At 37.1% G+C, this 13,998-nt stretch overlaps 1 long non-coding RNA gene across 1 annotated transcript; it reads left to right on the top strand.

Annotated features, from left to right (window-relative positions):
- The first annotated feature begins 213 nt into the window (after positions 1–213).
- On the top strand, positions 214–6,674 carry LOC130541309 (uncharacterized). Its single transcript, XR_008955350.1, has 5 exons — positions 214–438; positions 957–1,031; positions 3,584–3,713; positions 5,953–6,056; positions 6,503–6,674. It is a non-coding gene; the product is annotated as an uncharacterized LOC130541309 (long non-coding RNA).
- Positions 6,675–13,998: the final 7,324 nt, after the last annotated feature.

Raw genomic sequence — 13,998 nt, 5'->3', positions numbered from 1 at the left:
GCAGAGGTGGGCAGCAGCTGTTGGGCAGTGGCTGGGAGCAAGTGGCCTAGAACTTGTCTCAGCAAGGAGGTCAGGAAGGACTGCCCATGAGTTGGGGCCCTGAACCCTTGGTACATGCTTCTTTGTTCCATCATACTTCACTTACAAAGCACAAATTCTAAATAGAATTACTAAGAATTTCAATACAGTGACCACAGAGCATTAGCACCCAAGCAGGACCTGCTGAACCTGGGGCCCTATAGGAGAGCACTGATGGCCCACCCCTGATTGTGGCCCTGGTCTTCATGTCTGCATCAGCCTCAGCCATCTCAAGACCACAACGAGAACATAGCAAAGTCAGAGAAGGAAGACCAAAAGCACCAGGGCCCTTCATATTATTAAGCTGCTAAATTAACTAATCTTGGAAACTTCTAGACTCTACAATTCTTGTTGTATGAGGTAATAAACCCCTTGTTTTATAGGACATTTTGGGGGGTTCTTTTATTAATCACAACTAAAGCATTATAACTGATAGGAAAGACCGCATATTGGTGAAAAAGGTCTACAGAGGGACCAGCAGGAGATGGTAAAGCTAAAGGAGTTTTGCTCTAATGTTCAAATCCATGTCACCTGCCCTAGAGAATGCTGTTCCTGCTTTTCCCTAGCCACTGTGCTGGGCATGAGAGGCCCCCTGTCCTCCTTAGACCCAGAGAACAGAAAATGTCTTCACTTACACTCTGCTCCCTCACATTCCTCCACTCTCGGAAGGTTTAACAAGTTCAAGTGAGAAGATATTGGCCAAATACAACACAGAGGCTAAACACAACACCTATGTTGATTGTTTGGGGCATAAGAATTGAGATGATGGAAAGAGGTCACTGTGAGCTTCAGGAATAGCTTGAGGCTAACTGATAAAACAGGTGAGATTTGTTTCAGGCCCTCCTACCTCCCTCATAATATATTCTTCTATCCTTCAGAAATCATCTACTACATAAAATTCTGGTTTCATACTTGGCCATTCCTGCTTACGGAGCTAACAAAAAAAATTTAAGGTACTATCTTACATAAAGGGTTGGCTGCCCAGTGCCTCAATTTCCTTCAAATGTTTGTGATTTCATGATTCTTCACTGCTTTATTCCTGCCCCTCCTACCTAGAAATCCTGGGAGCATGGATTTTGGGGACCTTGAGAAGTTCTAAATTTATAAATCTCTACTCAAATTTATGGGACTAAAAGAAGACTAATAACGTCCTCTGGAAAAAGTAGCTTCAGAGAAAAGTCATATGAAAAAAGGCCCTTGAAGAATGTGGGTTTGGTCACATATGTATAGGGAAGCCTTTGGTCCTAGGAGGCCGGTAGTTTTGCACACGTGAAGCTGTCTCCCTCTGGTTGAGGAATGGAATATGATCCTTAGAAGCATCTTTATCCACATTTTAAAAATGGTTAGGCACTAAGCATGCTTCCCAGATACTTCTAGAGATTAGCACAGGTGTCTATAAATTATGGTTCTTTATTCTTACAGGTTGTACTAGGTTGAAAAATATCCCCACAAAACTTATGTCATCCCATAACCTCAGAGTGTGAGCTTATTTAGAAATAAGTGTAATTAGTTAATATATAATCATACTGGATTCAGTTGGGCCTTAAATCCAATGGCTGGTGCCCTTATGGGAAGACAGATGAAGACACACAGAAAGGAAGGTCACTTAAAGACAGAGACAGAGATTGAGTTCTGTTGCCACAAGCCAAGGAACACCAAGAGCCACCAGCAGTTGGAAGAGGCAAGAAGGGATCTTCCCTTGAAGTTTCAGAGACAGCATGGCTCTGCCAACATCTTCATTTTGGACTTCTAGCCTCTAGAACTATGAGAGAATACATTTCTGCTATTTTAAACCACCCAGTTTGTGGCAATTTGTTACAGCGGTCCTGGGAATAATACACAGGTGAAAAATAGAAGTAGACCCCTCATGGGGCACATTGACCATCATGGACTAAGAAGGCTTGAGAGCTGGCCACTGACTGAGCCCTCCATTTCACAAGAGGACATGGAGGAGGTATTTCTTCAACACAATGCCTGCTCACTGTTGTGCATCAGAAGTTGTGTTTACCTTTCCATCTCACATGAGCCCATGAGGTAAGAAATATTGAATTGGATGCTGTCTCAAAGGTCAGCATGCCTGTCTGTCTGTGTGCAATTCACACTCCTCTGGGTTTCTCTCACTCCTACCTTTTCATCAAAAACCTTCTACCAAAGTCTGATCACAAGGTCTTCCTGTTTGAACTGGTGAGTTTTTCTGAGTAGCATCAGACAAAAAGGCTGAAAGCTGTTGGAAGCTTCCTCCATAGTAGATTAGCAGCACATGGGTGAACCAAGCTCATACATTATTCAGAAAGGAAAAATGTGGGCTTTGACTGAACTTTGAAGGAATCAGCCGCTATTCCAGAGGAGAGTGCCCTATTGTTCTGCCTCACAGAACACAAAGAGCAAGTGGCATTCCTTACAGCATAGCTAATGGAGTACACGCAGACACTATGATGAACTGACCAGTGGACATCTTTCATGAGCTCCGAAATCCTGTGCAGAATGACCTATTGCTGATCAGAGAGAAGATGTTCACACTTTTTTTTTTTTAATTTATGTAGCGCTATAACTCATTACTATCCAGAGGAGGAGGTTTCTGGAAGATAAAATGCTGCCATCTGTGGAGCATGTATTTATCAACAGTACCAAAGTCCCCTTGGAAGGGTTACCAGGAAGATTAGGTTGACCTTTCAATCACTGTCTGGCAGGTCTTTCCCAAAAACATGGGAAGCATTTCCTGTGTCATGAAGCAAGAAAACACATTTTTTAAAATTTCAATTTTTAAAAAAATAAAATCCATACTACACATGTTTCTTTGATACCAGAAAAAGATTTTCCAAAATGGGAAGAAGAAACCCTGCCAAAATGTTCAAGTGAAGGCTAATAGGACCTTCAGCCAAGAGCATTTACAAGAATTCTGAATTAATTCCTGGTGAAGTATCTATTTCAAAAAAAAACACATAAAATGCTGCTATTATAGTCCTCCCGAAGTCCTACTTTATCATCAATGTATCTGAGTACATCTTGAAGTCATGATTAACTCATTTAAAAGTTCACTTGTGTATGCTTATAACTCCTGTTCACAGAAGCTCAAAGCATTTTTCTAGTATTCACTTACTGGAAATTTTTTCTAGCAAAAAATAAGCTCATGAGAATAATCAATCCCAGAGACAGAGGAGACAAATAAAGAAAAAAAAAGGTGTTGGAAGGTAGAGGAGATAAATGGATCTGAATAACAAATGAAACTTTCTCTCTGGTCCCAGTACTTTTCTCCCAGATGAAAGATGCTGGATGCTGGCATTGCTGACACTTCTGATGTGAGGCCAAGGAGATCAATGCAGGAGGAGACCTCTTAAACAGGGGCTTTATCAAGAATGGCCTACCACATTCATCCATTGGCCCGCTACCATCTTTGATGTCCAAGCCAGCTAGATCAAGACATGATTGTGTTTTTAACTAGCATTCAACCTTTAGGTTTTACAATAGAATTATTTCCCCAAATCTGCCATGTGCTGTTTTCTAGAGTGGATTGACAATTATTCTCTGGACTTTTTAGTAACCAAGAACTTCTAGCAACTAACCCTGGCATGACCACCAGAATCTGCAGGGCTGAGAGAAGAAAGAAAGGCAAAAGCGGATGAATGCAGCTGAAGGTAAGGATTATAGAGCTGTTATTTGATGTAGGGCAATGTTATCCAAAATATAACTTGAGGTGCGTTAAAGGCTTGGCAAATAAAATATCAAAACAAGACTGCCCTTTTTTTTTCAGTTTTAAATTATTGGAGAAAATACTAATAACCAATAAAAGGAAGCAAGCAATAACACTGAAAATTGCTATTTCAATATTTGTAAAACCTGGTTCTCTGAATATAATTCTTAAGCAAGATACTGTCATAGAGACAGATTAATTAGTATTAAAAAGACATCTTAAAAAACCCTATTATTTGAAAGTTAATAACCTTGTAATTAATCCAATTGCCCAGGATATTAATGAAAACAAGAAATGTTTAGTTCAGTCAATCTCAGTAACTCAATAAACTATGCTGGGATCAAACTGGTTACTTAGTGATCAGCAGTACTTATAGACTAAGAAAAGTAGGTCAGGCATGGTGGCTCATGCCGGTAATCCCAACACTTTGGGAGGCCGAGGCAGGCAGATCACGAGGTCAGGAGATGGAGACCATCCTGGCTAACACGGTGAAAACTCGTCTGTACTAAAAATACAAAAAAATTAGCTGGGCGTGGTGGCGGCCACCTGTAGTCCCAGCTACTCGGGAGGCTGAGGCAGGAGAATGGCGTGAACCCGGGAGGCGGAGCTTGCAGTGAGCCGAGGTTGCGCTCCCGCACCCTAGCCTGGGCGACCAAGCGAGACTCCGTCTCAAAAAAAAAAAAAAGAAAAGAAAAAAAAGGAGATTACATTCAATTTATTACACCAGTTTATAAAAACAGTCAGAAACATTGAGAACTCTACTTATAAATACAATTCCCACCCAATAAGATTTTTTTAAAATCCCATTATAATAAATTTGCTGAACGCAAGTTTTGTTAAACTTCGTGTTGCTTCTCTTCCTTCAGGCGATTTATTCAGCAATTAATTATATTCAGCCTTCATAGATAGCTTTGCCTCAGGGTTATTTCCCCAACTGGATTATAGACATCTAAAATCACGTCCTTTCAGATTGAAAGGACTCTTTAAAGGTGATCCATCTAATGCTTGCCCTCTACTCCCCACCCACCCAATGAAGGGAATAATTTTTATTTGGCTTTAACAATGGCTGGAGAATCTAAAATAATTATCATCTTATTGAAGATAAAGCATCTCAATATTACTGAAGAAATAAATAATATGTTTGAACTATTCAAAATATCCAGTAGCTTCTCTAATGTTGCACAGCTGTAGGGCACACCTCACCCCTGTGAGCTGGGCTACTCTTCTCTAGCTGGGTAAGCTGAGCAGAAGCAGGCTGCCTTGTTACTTAGTGGGAGATCACCCAGCACTGCCATATAACACAGGTCTTCTCTGTAAAATAGTGCCTAGAATACAAAGGCAAATCAAATATTTGAGCTATATGGAGGCTGAATATCAAATTTCCCCAACAATTGCATTGACTTGACTAGAATTCATTCTGGAGAAAAATATCAGATCTGTTGAGACATTTTATTTTTTAAATAGCTAATTAAGATGGTAACCAATGTACTTGAAATAGTCTTATATTTTGAGCTTCCTGTAGTATAAAATTTCTACTTCTAATGCATCTATTTTCCAATTATCTTTCTATAGTATTTAAACATACATGTTACCAAGGTTACTGAGTAGATAATTTCTGTTGAGTAATGAAACTTTAAATATCTGGGAAGACCAATATAAAACAAATCCCAATAAATGAATTAAGCATATATTTATTTGCCCACTATGCTAACCATTGTGAGATTCAACAAACACCGAAAAGAAAGTATTATCTTGTTTATATTTTGCTTGGCAAGTATTCCTAAATATGCGGATTAAATTGATCTTTCATCATTACACCTGATTGATTATAAGGGAAGGAAAGTGATTTGTTAGGGGAATAAATAATTATGTTGATAGTCCAAATTTTGATTTTTAAAAACTGCCATTATTTTGACATTTTTCTGGTGTTCAGATTTTAAAAGCACAATTCAATTCATATAGTACTTAAAGAAAAACAACAAAATTTTTTATAAACTTATTTAATAATACCTATAATGCTTAAACTTATTATGTAATTTGGTAATTTAAGAAATTTGTTAATATTGAGGGAAGCTACATGAATCATTCCAAGTCACCAGATTTGCCCTAATAAAGTTCTTTAGCATTTTTACACATAAAAATTATTTGCAATTCAATAATTCATCCCTTCATTCATTTCGTAGATGCTGTGGAACTCCTATCACATTCCAAGTGCTGTGTTGATATCTGGAGATATAGACAAGATCGAAGCAGATGCAGTCTTTCACATGAATATTTGAATCAGGTAGTATGTTCCCCAAATTAGCAAAGTATCTCCCAGATTTTTTCTTTGATGATATATTTGAAATCCTAATGCTGAAAGTTAAATTATCAGGGTTTTAAAACTAGAAGCAGTCATTATCAGAATTTTATATACTATTTATTTTTAAGAACATAATTTGACTGTTTAAATCTTATTATAATTTTAAGTGAAGTACTTTGGGCAGTCATAAATAAAGTAATGGGCAGGTATTTAGTATTCATATTGTGTGGATTCATATCCATATTCTGCCACTCAGTATATCTGGGATTTTGATGAATGATCAAACTCTCTGAGCCTCAGTTTTCTAATCTGTAAAGCAGAAATGATAATGGTATGTAGTGATAATTAAACAATTTACTAGTTGTAAGCGCTTAGAACAGTTCCTGGAATAGAGAAAATTTGCAGAGAGATTTTTATTGTTTACAATTTAGTTAACGGAATGGCTTCAATAATACAGTAAAATTAAGATATTCAAACAAGCAGAATGTAGGTGATGGGTATTGGCCTCAGCTTTAGAGACCAGAGGTTAAATCTCAATGCTGCCTGCCACAAAACGATCCATGTAAGTCAATAAACAATGCTTTTAAAAATATTATTATAAAGATATAGTGTGTGGATCCCTCTCAATTGTCCATTCTTCCCTGTCACAAAAATTTGCCTGCTTTTTGTTACCATGTGAGAAGCAAATGAATTGAACTAAATGGTTTCTAATGCCCTGTCCACCTCTAAAATTCTATAGAACTGTGATTTGATTCCAATGGGCCATATCAGGACTTGGCATTATTTTCATCAGTGAACCATTTCATTAGAAATTTATTTTTCCAAATGATATTAGTAAATATTGAAGGAGGCTTCTCCCACAGAGCTTCTTGTACAAATTAAAACAGGGCAGTAGAAGGTTTTCAGGTTGGTGAAGTCAACTCTGGCTTTTAGTCAACCATTCCAAAAAAACATTTTCTTTAGAATCCAAGGGCTTGCAATTGTTCTGAATAAAGCATAAAGAAGCTGTTCTGATTTATTAAATAAAAAGAGTACCAAATGTATGATTTTTAAAATGTTTCAAACTGCTTTTGTATTTATTTTTTCTACTTTGATGGTAATTTTTCAGAAGAGAGCTGCACTGGAAACCTGATATCCTAGGCTTTGCATTCATTATATGATTTACCTATAGGAGCAGATTACATGTCTTTGAGTCAACTCACTTATATGGTGCCTTTCTCTTGTGAACATTTAAATTTATTTCAAAAAGTTACTTGGGAAAAGTTAGTCCTCAAGCAGTCAAGTTATAGTTATAAAAAGAAAAATGAATTACACATCCAAACACAGTCTTGAGATTTAACAGCTTTTGTAAGCGACAGTCTTATTTCCATACATAGAGTCTTAATCATTGGCACATCCTACTCAAAACTATACATTGGGGATTAAATAATTATTTGAAACATTACCATGACATTTGCAAAAGCAAACTGGACTAAAAAGAAATATACTTGTGGGAAGAAAAAAATGTTCAGCTATCTTATATTGCCTTGAGATTTTCTTATTAAAGATCCTTACAATATTGTGACACACTGGGGACATGTCCAAAAACTGAAAAATGTTAGGAAATTTCAGTTTAGTAGTTTGGCTCATCTTGACTGAACATCGTGCCTGGTAAACCAAACAAATAATTGTGCAGGTGTCCATCATGAGATGAAAAGAAATAGTTACAACAAAAGCAAATTGGTCAATTCAGTCATATACTATCAGTCTTCTATTCCTCAATTTTTTAAATAAAGCAGTGGTACAGTGAAATTCAATTATTTTGCCAACAGATATATATGGAACATCTGCTGTGTGCTTTTACCTGTTGAATATTTCGTAGGTTAAGATATGTCATCTGTCTGTGGTTTGTTTTTTGTTTTTTTTTGTTTTGTTTTTTTTTTTTTTTTGAGACGGAGTCTCGCTCTGTCCCCCAGGCTGGAGTCCAGGGGCACAATCTCGGCTCATTGCAAGCTCCGCCTCCCAGGTTCACGCCATTCTCCTGCCTCAGCCTCCTGAGTAGCTGAGACTACAGGCGCCCGCCACCAGGCTTGGCTAATTTTTTGTATTTTTAGTAGAGATGGGGTTTCACCGTGTTAGCCAGGATGGTCTCGATCTCCTGACCTCGTGATCTATCTGCCTCCACCTCCCAAAGTGCTGGGATTACAGGCGTGAGCCACCACGCCCTTAATATAGCAGGAGAGGTCACATGTAAACACACGAAATGATTCCTCCAGCTTCCTTCCTATCACCTTAGCCCAAGGCACCATCATCTCCTCCCCAGATTTCTGCATGTCCTGTCTGTTTCTTCATTTGCCCTTTTATAATATTTCTTCTACACAGGAGTCAGTGATCATCCATTACATTTAAAATAAAACCTATACTGTTTAGCATAGGAGGAGGAGAAGGGTGAGGAGGAAAAGAAGTCATGCTATTTTCTCTATCCCATAGCTTTCAGATTTCTCCACAGTCTGACCCTATCTCTCTTACCACATCTCCTGTCACTTTTCACCTTGCCCAGGCTGCAGTCTATCTTTTTCTGCAGTAATTAAGGCCGATGGGAGTAGCTGTCCTTATCTGTCTTGCTCTTTGTATCTGCATTGTCTAGAACAATGTCAGGCATGTAGGAAGCATATAATAAATATTTGTTTAAAATAATAAGGAATAAAAGAGTATTATGTACTTTCTATATATTGGTAGGCTAAATTTGCAAACTGTTTACAGACATTAAAGAACAGAATAATAATTTATATTTATTATTTATTTATGAGACGGAGTTTTGCTCTGTCACCAGGCTGGAGTGCGGTGGCGCGATCTCGGCTCACTGCAACCTCTGCCTGCTGGCTTCAAGCCATTCTCCTGCCTCAGTCTCCCGAGTAGCTGGGACTACAGTCATGCACCACCATGCCCAGCTAATTTTTGTATTTTTAGTAGAGACGGAGTTTCACCATGTTGGCCAGGATGGTCTCAATCTCCTGACCTCATGATCCACCCGCCTAGGCCGAAAGTGCTGGGACTACAGGTGTGAGCCACCACACCTGGCCCAGAATAATCTTTCATAAAATCATAATACGTACCAAGTTCAAAAATAAAATAATTTTTAAAATAAGTGGGACAGTAAGCATAAGGTAGACCTCATGGGAGGTTAAGACTTGAGATGGGTCTAGAATAATAATCTGAATTCAACAGGTGAACAGGAGGGATGAAGAACAGCATTCTAGCACAGTACAAAACCAAACATGAGCCAGGAGTGGGAGTAGATGTGTGAATATGGTTGGAAGAGGACATTAAGAAGGCCAAACTGACAGACCCATGGATTCAGACTAAGGAAGACTGGAAACTAAATGTGGATAAGAACAGCCAAACTATTAAAAGACTTCAGCAGATCAGCAAAGGAGATTATAATTGATTAAGTGGGAAAGCAAAATGGATTAAATGTTTTTGAGGAGATTGCCATCATAATAAAAGTAGTGCTTTAGGAAGATTCATCTTGCAGCACATGGAAGGTGGAATAAAGGAAGTAAATAACTTTAGGCCGGAATACCTGCTGGCCAATGTCAATCTTTGACAATGAGGTGATAAGGTGAGGGCCATAGTATGAAGTGACAAAGATAGTGAGAGAAAGGGGACCAAATCATAGAGGACAAAAACAACCGATGGTGTGAATTTGGGTATGCGAGAAGGGAGAAAGTTAGTCAAAGCTAATAAGACGCAATGTGTACTAGAAAACTCCCTTTCCAGCAGGAGACTGGAGACAAAGGAAGCCATATTGCTAAAGGTCAATCTTCTACACCCCAAACATAAAGGTTATCTATGTGCCTTAATTTTCTATTTCTTTCTCAGTATTTGAACAAATTTAAAATATGTCATTCTAGAATCCTATTATTAGAATATGGCTCTTTCAAAGTCTCTCAGTGAGTTGTACATCTATATTTATAGCTTTCTTATCATCAATAAATCAATCAATAAAGTGTTTCGGTAGAATTTATAGGCTGTGTGTCATGAACATCCATTAAGGTGTCTTCCAGAACACCCCTTCTCTGCCTACTCCATTCACAGAAGTAGATCTGGCTGGCAATACCTGATTGGACCTGACATGGGCACCTGTTTTAAGCTGGTCCAGTTAGAACCTGGCCTTGAGAATTTTAACCAGTAGACAGTAGGAAAAAAGGAACAGACACATGTTCCTTACAGAACTCTAGAGAAAAAAATCCATGAGTTTGGAGTAGTTTTGTCTCCATCCCTTCAAGTGCTTCATTGTTCAAGTCTTTTTTCATTTCTTTTGTCCCTTTTTATCATCTTCTGGTTTCTACTGCATACAACTCAAAGAAATTTAATTAGTACCTAGCATAAAATACTTACGGAACTTGCATCAAATGCAGATGCAGATGTTTCTAGTGGAACGGGAAATGAGAGCAGAACAAATGTAATTGTGGAGCTTGGAAAGAAAGCTTGCACATTAATAAAACCCTTTGCAAAACTCATCTAAAACAGGCGAGCAACATTTGACTCATAAACACAGGATTAGGCTTCTGTTTGTCTTTCTCTTCCCAGAAGAGTGATGTTTTTGGTAGGAGGTTTTCCTATGTTTTCCCAATTTACCATCTCCTTCATCAAAGAAATAAAAACTTTTAAATTTGGAGGGTATAAGAACAGATGAGCTGTGGTTTCATTTTAAAAAGACAGAAGGGTATAAAATCTAAATCGCCAGAAACAAAATGTAAGTTAAGACATAATAGTTTAAACGGCGATGCTAGCTTCCCCTGGTAACTGGGATTCTAACAGCACAAAAGCTTAACAGGGTTGAGACACCCACTCTCTTATAGATGGAGAGAATATGAAAACAGCAGAGCCTGTTTCTGTTAAGTGGCACCCAAGGATGTTTCTACTCACCCAGAATAGCACTTCAGTTCATTAACTAAAATACTTTTGTATTATGGTTGATTGGTTTTGTATTCACTTTACTTTGGAATATTTTATGAGATGCTTTCAGAAGTAAGCTTAAGAAAAACTGGGCTTTTAAAATAAGAACCAACAGGGTGGGAGGCGTTGGTATATTCTTTCATTTATTCATTTATTCAAAATATTTCTTATGCTGCCAGGTATCATGCTAACAAAGTGATTTCATAGACTGTTTGTTTGATTTAAGGATTTGGTTACTGCTTACATAAATCTTGCTCTGATAGAAAGGCAAACATTAAGCAAAGAATTGTATAATAATATGATTACAAACTGTGACAAGTAAACTGAAAGTAAAAGAAACTGACAGAAATATAATTTAGTTAGGAAAGCCTCTCTGAGGAAGTCTAGATAAGTGTGAAAGAATGACTGCATCTTAGCCAAGAATTGAAGAGAAATGGGTTGGGTTTGGAGTCAGGGAAAGGGCATTCTGGAAAAAGTGAAAAACTTGTACGAAGGTTTTATGGCAGGAAAGAACTGAGTGCCTTTGAATAAATGAAAGGGGCCAGAGGGCTGGAGCTTAGTGAAGCAGGAGTAGCATACAATCAGAGGAGGCTGGAAAACGGGAAGACAAGATGACATAGGTCCTTACAGGGTAGGTTAGGGATTTGGGGTTTTATCTTGAGTGCAACAGAAAGCATGTCCTTGAAATGCTGGAAAGCCTATTCGGCCTGCTGTGTTGAGAATGGGTTGTTGCAATGAATTAATAGTAGAAGCAGGGAGAACAGTTTAAAGGTCAAGGCAGTAGTCCAAGGAAAAGATGAGATGCCATCAATGGAGCAGTGATGGAGAAATGATAGCTGAGTTTTGGGATTAATGCACTTCTAATCCTCTAGATCATGCCTACTATTTGACTTGGGAAATTACTTTAAAAAGACATTTAAGGCTAGCCATATGGCATCCTTCCATCACTATTCCATCTGAGGTGTTTTTGCTTGAGTATTTTACTTTGCTTTTTTTAAAAACAAAGTTTTCTATAAAATGTTGAAAAATAAAATATGTATAGAAAAAAGAAAGTCATTGCTACATCATTTACATGCATGTACACACACAAACATGTATTTATCTAAAAAATAAAATTATATGAACTGCTTGTCACTGCTGTTTTACACTTAGCAATATGTCATAGATATGTTTGCTTGTTAGATTCTGCAAATCCTGTTTCCTTCTAATGGCTTATTAGTCTTCTTACTCTATGAATCAACCACAACATATTCAATATAGGCATTTAGGTTATTTTCAAATTTTTATTACTACAATAATGCTGCATTTCTATTATTACGAATTATCCTTTAGGGGACATCCTTATTTCTGAACACTTTGATAAACACTTTAGAAAATATTTCTGTAAGATTAATTAGTAGGAATAGAATTGTTAAGTCAAAGGGTTTAAATACTACATAAATGTATAAGTATTGGAAAGTTGCCCTCTCAACTGTTTTGTTTGAGATTCCAGTTGCTTTAACAATACTTTCAAAAATATTGGACTTTTACTAATCTGATAAGGCTAAAATTATATCTCATTGTTGATTTGTGTTTAAATGACCACCAGAAAGGTGGAACATTATTCTGCATGTTGATAAACTAACTGTATCTTTTTGTCTGAACTTTCTGTTATACCCTACTTCCTTTTTGTGTTATATTGTTTGTCTGTTTCTTACTGTGTTGTAGCAAGTCTTCAAATATTTTGGATATTAGCCTTTGATGATGACATTTGTTGCACATATTTTCTTTTACACTGTTTTGTCTTTTCACATGCTCTTATAGGCTGTTTTATAGTGAAGCGGTTTTAATTTCATATTTAGGGAGTCAAATTTGTCCCCTTTATAAATATTTCAACTTTGACGTTTTATATCTAAATCTTCCCTACCTACTATGTATCATTAAGTGCTTCAAAATAAGGAGAAACATCTATAATGTGTTCACTGACCTAGAAGCGATGGGCTTGAATTTCTAATAAGAAATTACACACATCAAAACATGGAGTCTGATAATATCATGAACATGCAATTAGTTATCTCTCACTGATATAATTCACTAAATACTATCTAGGTGCTAGTCAAAAAGTTTAGGTTAATTGTTACCTGATAGTCCTAAGATAACCTACTCTTAATTCATGAGAAAAATTGCTTCCACTTTTATAGGATGTTGTGAATTCTGGCCTGAGGACACAGCCTACAGTCCCTCTTTTAAAACAATCTAGTGATAAACATTGTTTGTGACTTTTGTCTCCAGTAGCCAGTTCCTAAGCTAGTTATTACTAGGATCCCTATATACATTTAGACTAGAGACAACTGAACAAGTATTACCAAATCTGTGACAAACAAGAAGTAACTCAGTTTGATGATAAGCTATGATTAACAAAAATCATTTCAACTACCTTCATCTTGATGTATCATAACTGAAGGCATTAAAAACAATACACAACATTGAACCATAATTGCATTGCAGTTCTTTGAAGTGTGATCTCTCGGGTTCCTGATTTCATGCTCCTCCATGTAAAATGCTTCTAGACTGCATAATGTATTCTTTACCACAGTTTTCCTTTTGATGATTCAGTGCAAACTATAGCAAATATATTCAAAAGATTATAGGAGCTTGTTTGATAAAGGCAATCAGGTCCTAAATGTTTTTGAAATGAAATAATCCTATTAACTTGACTCAAAAGATTTTCTTTTAAAGATAGGTTGATGAACAAGATAGAAACTTGCAAGTTCCTGAGGCCATTGGGAAAAGTATTTCCATGGTTCTCCTAGCAAGGAAAAAAGGAAGATATATGTACTCAACATCATCTTTGATAATTCCATCCTATTTGCTTCTTCAACTGTATCGTAAAGATTCCTACAATATTCCTGGGACAACAAAAAGAAGCCCTCCTAATCAAAGAATGTTGGGAAACATGGAACTAAAATAGCTAGAGTTAGAGAGCTGTATTGCAGAAGAATCTTCA

Source organism: Pan paniscus, chromosome 13 (assembly GCF_029289425.2).
Source record: "Pan paniscus chromosome 13, NHGRI_mPanPan1-v2.0_pri, whole genome shotgun sequence".
Taxonomy (NCBI): Eukaryota; Metazoa; Chordata; class Mammalia; order Primates; family Hominidae; genus Pan; species Pan paniscus.
Note: the sequence above shows the minus strand (reverse complement) of the source record. Positions and strands in the feature narration are given on the sequence as shown.